The sequence below is a fragment of the Pollachius pollachius genome (assembly GCF_949987615.1).
Source record: "Pollachius pollachius genome assembly, chromosome: 5".
Taxonomy (NCBI): Eukaryota; Metazoa; Chordata; class Actinopteri; order Gadiformes; family Gadidae; genus Pollachius; species Pollachius pollachius.
In genome coordinates this window covers 298,525-311,708 of record NC_136938.1, presented here as the reverse complement: position 1 = coordinate 311,708, position 13,184 = coordinate 298,525, and the positions used below count along the sequence as shown (strand labels likewise).

The 13,184-nt window shown below is 42.8% G+C and overlaps 1 long non-coding RNA gene across 1 annotated transcript; it reads right to left on the bottom strand.

Annotated features, from left to right (window-relative positions):
• Positions 1–4,475: 4,475 nt before the first annotated feature.
• Positions 4,476–8,293, bottom strand: LOC307076098. Its single transcript, XR_013811884.1, has 5 exons — positions 8,240–8,293; positions 7,789–7,960; positions 6,199–6,266; positions 5,545–5,588; positions 4,476–4,575 (listed from the first exon to the last, which is right to left on the bottom strand). It is a non-coding gene; the product is annotated as an uncharacterized lncRNA (long non-coding RNA).
• Between the last annotated feature and the right edge of the window lie 4,891 nt (positions 8,294–13,184).

The window sequence follows — 13,184 nt, the reverse complement described above, 5'->3', positions numbered from 1 at the left end:
TAAGCAAATCAGTTGACAATTTCGTATGATTCACATAGTAGCACAGAGCCAATTATGCCTTATTTCAGATGATCTCAGAAATTCTTTGAAAAATAAACGTACTTTGGCTTATTTTCCACAACTGTATCCCAGACAATGTCGATTTGAAAACCAAGAGGAAGGCGTTTGACGTTGTGATGGCAATAAAGAGACTTGAGGAGGAGAGGAAGATTGTCATTGCCGAGATGGCAAAGCATTGGAAGTCTCTCTCCACTCGTGCAGACACGCTCAAGGAGATGTCATGCCGGCTTTCCAGTGAGCCATTGCAAAGTACGTATTTAAGTAACATGTTGGAATACTATAATGTACATTGTCATTCATATTTTTTCCTGAGATTTCTAATGTGGCCGTTATCTTTTTTGTTTTACTCCCATAAGGTGAGCTGTGGGGTCTAAATGAGGAAGGGATCAAGGGTCTCCGCAGCTTAACCTTGAAAAAGAAGCAAGCAGTCACAACAATGATGAAGCATGCGAGAGGCTGTTACGCTCAAGTTTTGAGAGGAACCAGTATGGACTTCCAGAGGGACTGGGATGGATATGACAGTGACTCTGAAATGTCAGACGAGTGAACTTGGCTTTCATCGCTCCTGATATCCTGATGTGACTAGAAAATGTATGAACAGTGAATTTATTACAATCAGTAAAGACAAGCTGCGCTGATTAATTGCTATTTGTACTGTTTTTATTGATGCTATTATGAACTTACACTCCATAAACAAACTGAAAGCTGCCACACAGACCGACATCATTTTTATCCCTGTCATGTATAAGCATATCTTTATGAGTACATAATGTTCCCATGGTTTTGATGTGTGGGTGGAGAGGAGACCGGCTGAGGTGGATCAGAGGGCCCGGGGCGGGATGGCCCTCGCGCTTTTAGACGCGTGCCCCAGTTGAAAACAGTTGAACTTTTGAAGAAAAGCGCTCCACGTCATCGGCGCTTTTTTTGAACGACCAATCAAAATCGAGGAGGAGGCAAGGCTAAAAGTATCAACAGAACACAAACTGAAACATGTCGGACGAAAGTTTAATAACAGCTGTGAGTGAGTGTCCGGTCCTGTACGACCTCACGTTAAAGGTGGTATTGTTGGTACTGCCTCCTGCCACGATTAATGCTGTGGACCCACACTCTCCTCCGGGCTACCACGACACGCGCAGGGGGATCGTCCGCAACCTCCGCTGCCACGGCAAGAAGCGCTATTAATCTTGCATTCATTTTCTAATAAAATTGTAGGAGCAACCAGAGAGGACTTTGAGGGTTCAGATGCCAGATGATGTAGCAAACAGATAGAAGCTGTATATCTATGGATACAAGCGATGACGTGTATTAATGACGTAAACGAAAAACGCTCCGTGCGCCTTTTTTGAGCGGCGCGCATAAACGCATTGAAAGCAGTGCACGGAGCGCTCCGCCTTTTAAAAAGGCTTTTGGTGGACACGGCCCCTAAGGCAGCAGAAATCCTCAGAAACAACACAACAGATGCCATATTTGGCTGTTAATTATGATGCATAAGTTCTTAAGTCATTGTCAGCCCACAACTTGCAAATGTGACTTAATTCTAGTCACTACATGGTTATTATAGACACACAACTCAATTTTTCCAAAATTTGGACTCATCAACTCCCCCTGTTACAGATGGTCAATGAAAGCACCTTTGACAGACTATATTCAACTGCTTTTCATGTGCAGTGAGGGTACATTGGTTCATGACGTTTAGAGATTTATCTATAGGCCTACGTGAAACTACACACAGGTTTTAGGACTATGTCATCCGGACAATATAGGACCGTTCTGGATGGTTTGAGGAGAGGTTAAAGTTACAGTGTTCTATGAAGTACTGTACATGTATCTCCTTCCGCACAGCATTTTAGACCTATGCTGACTTTTTGGATAAAAAAGGTCCTTCGATGGTCATTTAACAAGATGTGCTTGCAAAACTTAAACTGTACACAGGAATGTATTAGCACTACAATATATTATAAATTGGATCATCCAGGATCATCCTGTCAGACTGGGGAAGGGGTTAAAGGGTCTATAAACCGCCATAGTAAGTTAATAGGAAAATGCCAAAGGTGAAACAATCAATCAAAATAAACTCAGAACTGGTCCACATTGAAAAGTATGACTGTGTATAATACTACCAACGATATCTTATATAAATCTGGCCACAAAATAACTGTTGAAAGATTTTGACTGATTGTTTCCAGCTTGGTCCTTCAAGAGGTCTCTGAATGTATACGTCAAACAGCCATGATGTGTACCAACAAGAAAATCGAACTTTGTCGTAGGACAACAGTGAAGACATAGTTGGAAAGGTCTTGACATAGGGAGCAACATATGTCAATATGAGATGTGTGGGCAGTTCTTGCTCTTCAGGTTTGCCCTTTGAACCTTGCACCTGTGACACTTTTGAAGGCTTATAATTCAACAACAAAATATGCTCCAGACATAGGGTCAACAGTTTTGGAAAGCTCTGTACCTATACTAACATACCCGGCAGCAGACCAATAGGGGGCGCCACTGATTAGGGTCAAAACCTATAAAAAACATGATTTCACCCTCTTACCAATACAAAAGTTAAAATCAGACCAAACAGGCGTGCTTCCTACACTTAAAAACATATAATAAGCTTACATGGTTCGTGATCACAGTTTTACATAATAGAGATAATTAATTGGAACTACAAAAGCTATGACGCAGCACAATGATGTGTACTGCACTCGGCAGAAATTGTAGTTCTGGTATCCTATTTCCGGTATAGGGTTCAGAAATGATACATCTGCTAATTTGTCAACCGGCAAAGTATAACCATAACGTATACGTTTATAAAGTGAGTAGATGTATTTGATGAAAAAGATAAACAAATACATTTATTAGTGCTATTTTTAGGTTTTTCGTGCTGCTCTATCTCGCCGACAGAAAGGGGTGTGTTTAATGGCGTAACGTATTAAGCAACGTTTTCAAAGCATTTCTTTCAGACCTCAACCTTCGATCTATTTTCTTGCTATAAAGTGTTAATGTGGTCTATAATTTGTTTTAATATGGTCTGGCTTCCAAACAAGACGATTTAGTTCAGTATACCTGCAGTAGGATGGATTAATAAACGATAGCAGTCGCGGATTACTAGCAATAGCCTTACTGGCTAGTGAACACACCCAAAGGTTTTCAAGACGTCAGACGTCATTAGTGGTGGGCATAGATTTTTTTTTAAAATCTACATTAATTTTGGAATTAATCTAGATTAATCTAGATTAAAATGGCAAATCGCAAAAATCCTTTCGTTTACCTTGACAGCGGTCAATTACACTTGGCAACGGTGAATTAACAAATATAATTCACCGCCGGAAGTTGTCAAGTGCCCATGCAAGTGAACGGAGCAGTCTACAGAGGAGCCGTGTAATAATCCAAAATAATGTAAGGTTTAGAAGTTAATTCATATTTGAAAGTACAATTTATATTTACAATGTGTAGTCAGTTAATCATTTACATATTTATGTTACACAATTATGTGTCAGTCAGGATATTCTATTCAATCTGCCTCTGATTCCCTCACGTTTACCTCAGTCTAAATTCTAGCTTCTGACAAGGACGTGTTGTGGTTGTGAGTTGAAAAGTAAAGTAAAGTAAAGTACCGCTTGAGAAAATCATCCGACCGTCTCCCTGCTGTTTATTCTCATAAAGAGTGATCCACCACCACATATCGAACCCTCACGTTACAATAATTCAACTCGAGTTTTTTTTTTTACTAGTGTTGGTTACAAAATGATTCTTGACGAAAACTGGTGGGGAAATAACGGCCCACCACCACTAATATATATATATATAATATATATATATAATATATATATACAACCCAATATAATAGAGTGAACAATACTACATTTGTATATTAATAACATTGTAATGCGTTTCCCAACTCACTCTATTAGTTTAATACTGCCAACTTCCAATCATGGGAATACATCAATGTATTTAAAAATACAATGCCCAGTACAATCGTTCCTTTGAAATTGTTAGGAAGCAAAGAAATTAGAAGGGATACTTGGAAGTTCTTCCACCAAGAGGAGGGTTGTAATTAAGTTAATGAAAATGTATATTTACTAAATCAATCAAGGTAAAGGCTACATTATACTGTATATAGATGATTTGGGTGAAATATATCAGTTCATTAATGTAATCCACTTAAATAATAATGTATTTGTGATGTTAAATTTTACTAAATTTCAAATATAATCATGCATTATTTATGTTTGTTTCCCATATTTTCTTCTACAATATTTAAAAAAAAATACAAAACTGTCACATGATGTTTCTAAACACGATGGAAAAGTAAAACCAAAAATTCATTCAGTCATTTTTGGCAATAATTAATTCATCTTTAATCCACAAGGCTAATGGAAAGACGTAAACAGAAATATAGGTATACTTTCCTTTATTTTAAACAAAAATCAATTATAATAAATGAAAAAAGTCTGGCCGGCATCTTAGGATGGGAACTGGCAGGCCAGCTCCCATGTCTCCTCCCAGGTTTTTCCACTGTAAGTAAAAGTAGCACAAAATAACATTAGAACAGTGAAAAATGGAGGAGCCATTTTAATAAATAATAGTTTCACAGCGTATATATTTTCCAAAAGTATTGTACGTCTTGTATTATATTGTTTTTATACAAACATATACATATAGAGTGCTTGATGCAATGTAACAGATACACATCAGCCACTCTCATCTATTAAGTCATAGAAAGTAAACTAGCCAATAGCCGATCTCAGTCAACGAGGATGATCTTGGCCGATACTGATGTTCTGCCAATGTATTGGTGAATGTCTACTTCCTACAGGGACTCACACAGGGACAATTATGCATGGCACCAGGCATGATATTGATAAGAGAAAGTGGCTAAATCCTCTAAACGATATGTGACACAGCATTTACTCCATCCTATACCAATAGTGTAATTATTATACAGATGGCTCTCAAAAATAACAATATTGTGAACAAGTTAAATTTGTCCCCCAAATGTATTTCAAAAAAGCTAATAGTCAATATATTCTAGATTCATTAGATATAAAGTGAAATATTACAAGCAATTCTTAGGTTTTAATCTATCTTGATGATTACAGTTTACAGCTCATGAAAACCAAAATAATAATTTCAAAATATTGTCTTCTTGACAATTTCCCACAGATTCTCTATGGGGTTCAGAGGAGATGAGTTAACCACGGTAATACCATGGTAAGCAAACCAGTTACTAGCAGTTTTGGCACTGTGGCAGGTGCTGAGTCCTGCTGGAAAAGGAAATCAGCATCTCCATAAAACTCGTCAACTCTAAAATCTTCTGGTAGAAGGCTGCATCGACTCTTTTCACAATATTCTAATTTTCGGAGACCCACCTGTACATTCAAAGTTGTGTGTGCTACAATATACGTTCCAACCTTTATACATATGAGATGGTTAAAAGTGGAAGCAGAAAATACATGTATGAAGGCAATATAAACCAGTGCTTACCATGCAGAGCAAGGTAACCATCTCACCCTTACTTCTGCTCGCCCCTACAGAAAGACACATACATATAATCAGGCTTGGAATTTCATAATTTTAGTGGCAAGGCCACTTGGCCTTCAGATGGGCATATTTGGTGGGGGGCACAAAGGCCACACGTCAGGGCACCAAGGCCAAAGTTAACTATACAGTAGGCTACATAAAAATGGAGTTGTATTTAGCCTATTCACAGCAGTAGACCTGCATCACTATATGAAACATTACAAAAAAATGAAACATGAGATATTACATTGAACTGTAAATCATCTGATTTTTATATGTACAGATATATAGGCTGCTTGTAACATTTATTTTCTATTAGATGGTTTTGACAGGCCATAGGCTAAATAAAAATCGCTATAGTCGGACGCAAAGCAGAATATTGAAAGGGGGCACCAAGGCCACAGTGGCCTGTGAACCTCAGATTTTCAAAGGGACATCACGCAAAGGGCCATGGCCGTTGTTGAGCCTGCATGTAATTCATGCCAAGGACAAGAATGACTGAAGTTGGTAACCACTTGCTTAAATGGCCAGTGTTTTGTGATATGTGAAATGCCAGATGAGTCTGAGACAATGGAGAGATTATCAGACAGCCTAATGAAAAATATATTTCTATCTTACCTCATTCATCCTCCTTTCTGTGACGGCGTCATAATGAAATATTTTTTGCCTACTACATTTCCGGCAACCTTAAATGACAAAAAAGAAAATATTAATTAACCATAAATGTCAAAAAGTAAGTAGAGGAATGTAACACGATCTGCAGTCTTGTGCATTTGTATGAAACTTTAACTAATTTTTAGATAGTTTTCATAAAATCGGGGGAACAACATTAAACATGGTCCAGCTAAATACAGCTAAGTAACTAAAGAATGTATTAGCCATCAAATTCAGTGATTTCATGGCCGAAATGTAGCCTAATTACATAATTAATAAAATCGTACTGCCTAGCCGAAAGGACTGGAGCCAAATTCACCTGAGGATTTCTGTATTTCATGAATAATGATTACAAAAATGGGAAATTCGTACATAGTGTGCTAAGACTGAAGTTCACCTACACTTTCTTTTTTGGGGGGGGGGTTTGGCCAGGGCCTGAGGCTGGGCTGGGCCTGGGGCTGGTGCTGGGCCAGGGCCTGAGGCTGGGGCTGGTGCTGGGCCAGGGCCTGAAGCTGGGGCTGGGCCTGGGGCTGGTGCTGGGCCAGGGCCTGAGGCTGGTGCTTGGACTGGGTCAGGGCCTGTAGCTGGGGCTGGGCCAGGGCCTGGGGCTGGTGCTGGGCCTGGGGCTGGCCCAGGGCCTGAGGCTGGGGCTGGGCCAGGGCCTGAGGCTGGGGCTGGGCCAGGGCCTGAGGCTGGTGCTGGGCCAGGGCCTGAGACTGGTGCTGGGCCAGGGCCTGAGGCTGGGGCTGGGCCTGAGGCTGGGGCTGGTGCTGGGCCAGGGCCTGAGGCTGGTGCTCGGCCAGGGCCTGAGACTGGGGCTGGTGCTGGGCCAGGGCCTGAGGTGTGGGCTGGGCCTGGGGCTGGTGCTGGGCCAGGGCCTGAGGCTGGTGCTTGGACTGGGTCAGGGCCTGTGGCTGGGACTGGGCCAGGGCCTGGGGCTGGTGCTGGGCCTGGGGCTGGACCAGGGCCTGAGGCTGGGGCTGGGCCAGGGCCTGAGGCTGGGGCTGGGCTAGGGCCTGGGGCTGGGGCTCGGGCTGAGGCTGGGGCTGGGCTAGGGCCTGGGGCAAGAAAGGGTATAGGTCCAATATATGATATTGAGGCTGGGGCTGGGCCAGGGCCTGGGGCTGGTGCTGGGCCTGGGGCTGGGCCAGGGCCTGAGGCTGGTGCTGGGCCAGGGCCTGGGGCTGGGGCTCGGGCTGAGGCTGGGGCTGGGCCAGGGCCTGGGGCTGGGGCTCGGGCTCGGGCTGGGGCAAGACAGGGTATAGGTCCAATATATGATATTGAGGCTCGGGCTCGGCCAGGGCCAGGGCCAGGGCCTGGGGCTGGGCCAGGGCCTGAGGCTGGTGCTGGGCCTGGGGCTCGGCCAGGGCAAAGGCCTGAGGCTGGGGCTGGGGCTGGGGCTGGGGCTGGGGCTGAGGCTGAGGCTGAGGCTGGGGCTGAGGCTGGGGCTGGTTCCCTACAATATTAAATGTGTATGTTGATATTCGATATGTACACATCAGCAAAGGCAAAACGTTTAAAACTGTCATGACTTTTAAATGAAACAAATCCTACCTTCTTTAAGCAAAACAAAATTGTATGCCTTTTTCATACTGGCTAAAATTTTGAGGTTATCCTCAGTGGGTGTCAGCTGGTTCATCACATCAGCCACCCACTTTCCAGAGGCTTTCTCCCTTCTGGCATAAAATAAAATTGGGACATAGCCCAATGCACTTAGTTTTTTCACCTGTAATAGATAAATGCAGATAAGCAAACATTAGTTATTCTCACTGCATTCTTTTTCCACCATATTAAAAACAAAATTACTTTAAACAACATTACAATCTCCCCAAATGCTTTTTTAAATTGTGGCTTTGAAATAGGTCACCTGGAATATAGTCTTGCTTTTTTACACTTACAGATTACACTTATTTTTGTAAAATTAGGTCCTTGCTCTATCACAGAAGTATTAATGAAGGTGAAGCAAATCATTAATACTTAATGAAATATGAGCTTTTCTACTTACTGCAATATGGGCAGAGTTCACCACTCTTGCCGCGTTTCGATTTTTCAGGACCCCTTCCGCTCACTTCCTATCCAGGGACCCCGTTTTGGCCTTTAGTTTTCCCTTGTTTGAGAGAGCTGCGAAACAACTGCTGCAGGTTTTTCGGCTCACCTGGTTTGGTAAAAGTATACCAAAGTGAGACATCAGATTCACAGTCACAGAGAAGAAGTACAATCAAGATATAGCTTTTAATTTGGCTGTATTCAGGAAAGAGGCACAAATGAAGCACAATGCAATTCAGAATATGCGTCTCTGGGTTGACACAGGATTATCCAGAGATTAAGTACACAACAGATCGTGGTAAAGGATAGATAATCATACAGTGAAAGTGGCAGAGGTATGAGACACCCAGGCTACTCTAATCAATGATGCCTATGGTGTTTGATGAAAAACAAGCAATCAAAATTTATATCAATCCAGACATTATCCCTGTTTTGGAACACAGTACAGATATCATAAAAAGTAAATTAGTAGGAGCATACTTTAGTGTCCATGTGACCTACTAATGAGAAATCTACAACATTAAACCACATATTAGAACATTGGACATAGGTCTAATGCTGTATTCCACTTTCCCTCACCTGGTTAGGTTCTTGGCAGGAGGGGCAGGGCCTAAACTTCTTTTGAGCCATGATGAAATCTACACCACACACACACACACACACACACACACACACACACACACACACACACACACACACACACACACACACACACACACACACACACACACACACACACACACACACACACACACACACACACACAGAGCAGCAATAGAGAGACGAAGGGAGAGAAAGTAGGAGCAAAAACTGTTCTCTGCACTACTGGGGATGGCAAACACCACCAAATTGCACAGGACAATGTGGGTCAATAAGCATGTGTTAGCTTACAACACAATATCACATATACCTGTGAATAGCCCCTCAGTAACTCAAATATTACAACTACATTGTACCGTGTTTGATTATACAATTTATGAAGATGGTACCCTGTATGAAAATGAATTAGAGGCTATGTTAGCTAGATTAACGGCATATTTAATTAGGTGCAACAAGTTATAATTCAATGTCTTGATTGATTGATTAAATATATTCCATTGCCATAATACACTACACGGTGGTAAAAAATGCAAATATGTCTTTTCATAACTCGATTATTTCCTTCAATGCTATCTGAATTCGAGCAGAATTGATTAAGCGGCAGGTTAACTGTTAGCTAAGTTAGTCTACCAAGTGCTTCCCATTTGCAACGACCATGCACTTATATCCGTCTCTATCCCATGTATTTTCTACAGTGCACTTTAGAGAGTGTCAACAAACACAACATAACTCGATAATTATTCTAATTCACATTTTTGTAAGCTAAAGTCAGAGCTGTACTTACAGTTCAGTCCAGAAGCGCAATGATCCTGGCTATCGTCGCATACATTGAGGGCATCGCTGATGATGCACTTGATTCGCCAACAAAAACTCCCAGACACACAAAGTGAGATAAATATTAAATTATTATTATCATCATCATCATCATAATCATCGTCATTATTATTATTATTAGGGTGCCAAGCACAAAGTGCGAAGGCAACCTATTGGAATCGTTAGTGTTTTTATTATTATTATTATTCCGCCACGTTTGACTGGCCGTGTTCACATCTAGCGATTTTAAATCTGACAGCTCATGTTTTACATTATATTCCTATGGAGCAGAGCGTTTCTGGAAAAAGTCACGGCCGTTTTTTTAGACGCCTCTCCCAGCGTTTTTTTCTGCCATACGGAGCGTCGAAAAAAGATCAGCTTGCTAGTTTAGCGAAAGCAGCGTCCCTAGCAACCTGACGTCGTTGAAACATGAGAGCGAGCCGATAAAATCTTCCCAATAACTATAAAACTAAAGATCAGACACAATCACTGACTGAAGATTATGCAAGTAAAAAGCATATTTCTCTCTAAAAATGTTATTAGAAACACGTTTAACGGTGAATCGGTCCTAAAATATTGCATTTCCCATTCCAATAATAAAGATTAATAAAGATCAAACACATTCACTGACTGAAGATTATTCAAGGAAAAAGTACATTTCTCGCTAGAAATGTCATTAGAAACACGTTTAATGGTGAATCTGTCAAACAAATCAATAGACAATAGCTACGGCATCCCCATTGATTTCCTTTCGTCTATATCCGACGGTGAGGGATTAACATGAATGTCTATCTGATTGACCCCCGCGTTGAAAAACGACGCGAAAGGTATAACATGAATGTCTATCTGATGGACCCCGCGTCGAAAAACGACGAAAAAGGTACCCATTTTTCGTCGGAAATTGACGCCAGGGATCCTTGGCCATGCGTCACACATTTGACGAGTAGGGAGTGAGACTGTGTTGGCAATGTATCTCTGTCGTTGCAGCCCTCTGATGCTCCCTGCTGCCGGCGTCACAACAGTGTCTGCATGTTTCACAAATAGAGATTGGAGAGACGTTGTCAGTGTCTGTATGTTGCTTAAATTCTCCCAAACAGTGGGCGCTAAGGATCAGGGCACGGCAGACCATTGCAGCCATTGATCTCGAGCAGAAAAATAAAAATGCTTACAGCACCTGGTATTCCCAGGCAGTCACCCATCCAAGTACTAACCAGGCCCGATCCTGCTTAGCTTCCGAGATCAGACGAGATCGGGCGTGATCAGGATGGTATGGCCGTACGCAAATGTTACCGGGTCCATACTACCTTTTATTCAGCAGGAGCACAAAAGGACTGAGAGCGCTGCCGTGGCCAGAGACGGGACTTGTACAGAAACAATGATTAGATCCATAATGAAGGAAAGCAATGCATAAAGACTTTATTCCATACTCAAAGTACCATATGAAAACGCAATGCAATACACTGCGTGTGCGGTTGAGTGATCTTTTGAAGAAATGTAGCGTTGCAACACCAGGGATAGACTGCAATGTATCTCTGTCGTTGCAGCCCTCTGATGCTCCCTGCTGCCGGCGTCACAACAGTGTCTGCATTTTTCACAAATAGAGTTTGGAGAGACGTTGTCAGTGTCTGTATGTTGCTTAAATTCTCCCAAACAGTGGGCGCTAAGGATCAGGGCACGGCAGACCATTGCAGCCATTGATCTCGAGCAGAAAAATAAAAATGCTTACAGCACCTGGTATTCCCAGGCGGTCACCCATCCAAGTACTAACCAGGCCCGACCCTGCTTAGCTTCCGAGATCAGACGAGATCGGGCGTGATCAGGGTGGTATGGCCGTACGCAAATGTTACCGGGTCCATACTACCTTTTATTCAGCAGGAGCACAAAAGGACTGAGAGCGCTGCCGTGGCCAGAGACGGGACTTGTACAGAAACAATGATTAGATCCATAATGAAGGAAAGCAATGCATAAAGACTTTATTCCATACTCAAAGTACCATATCAAAACGCAATGCAATACACTGCGTGTGCGGTTGAGTGATCTTTTGAAGAAATGTAGCGTTGCAACACCAGGGATAGACTGCAATGTATCTCTGTCGTTGCAGCCCTCTGATGCTCCCTGCTGCCGGCGTCACAACAGTGTCTGCATTTTTCACAAATAGAGTTTGGAGAGACGTTGTCAGTGTCTGTATGTTGCTTAAATTCTCCCAAACAGTGGGCGCTAAAGATCAGGGCACGGCAGACCATTGCAGCCATTGATCTCGAGCAGAAAAATAAATATGCTTACAGCACCTGGTATTCCCAGGCGGTCACCCATCCAAGTACTAACCAGGCCCGACCCTGCTTAGCTTCCGAGATCAGACGAGATCGGGCGTGATCAGGGTGGTATGGCCGTACGCAAATGTTACCGGGTCCATACTACCTTTTATTCAGCAGGAGCACAAAAGGACTGAGAGCGCTGCCGTGGCCAGAGACGGGACTTGTACAGAAACAATGATTAGATCCATAATGAAGGAAAGCAATGCATAAAGACTTTATTCCATACTCAAAGTACCATATCAAAACGCAATGCAATACACTGCGTGTGCGGTTGAGTGATCTTTTGAAGAAATGTAGCGTTGCAACACCAGGGATAGACTGCAATGTATCTCTGTCGTTGCAGCCCTCTGATGCTCCCTGCTGCCGGCGTCACAACAGTGTCTGCATTTTTCACAAATAGAGTTTGGAGAGACGTTGTCAGTGTCTGTATGTTGCTTAAATTCTCCCAAACAGTGGGCGCTAAAGATCAGGGCACGGCAGACCATTGCAGCCACTGATCTCGAGCAGAAAAAAAAAAAGCTTACAGCACCTGGTATTCCCAGGCGGTCTCCCATCCAAGTACTAACCAGGCCCGACCCTGCTTAGCTTCCGAGATCAGACGAGATCGGGCGTGTTCAGGGTGGTATGGCCGTAAGCGAGTATAGCCGCATCCAAAGTAGCTTTTAAACAGCAGGAGCACATAAGGACTGAGAGCGCTGCCGTGACCATAGACCAGACTTGTACAGAAACAATTATTAGATCAATAATGAAGGAAAGCAATGAATGAATACTTTATTCCGGACTCAAAGTACCATATCAAAACGCAATGCAATACACCGAGTTGGCGTGTGTGCTCGTTTGCGTGAACCTTTGAAGAAACATAGCGTTTCAAACGCTGCGATGGACTGCAGCAGGTCAAGCGAAGCAGTCATTCATAGCTCTTATTTCTTTACAACAACATGATCAGGGGAGAGCGCGAACGCAGTCCCCCACTACCAGAAATTATGCAATCGAGATTCCCACATTTGGGGAATTCGCACGGGTCAGCAACAGCCGCAGTGCAATGGCCGAGCCTCACCATGGGTGAACCACCTTCTTGATCATGGTATCTCCCTTGCCAGGTAAGTATGATTAGTACTCGTTCAGATGGGCTGAACGCTGCCCACGCGTGTTCCCTTGGAGAACGGTTGCAAAGAA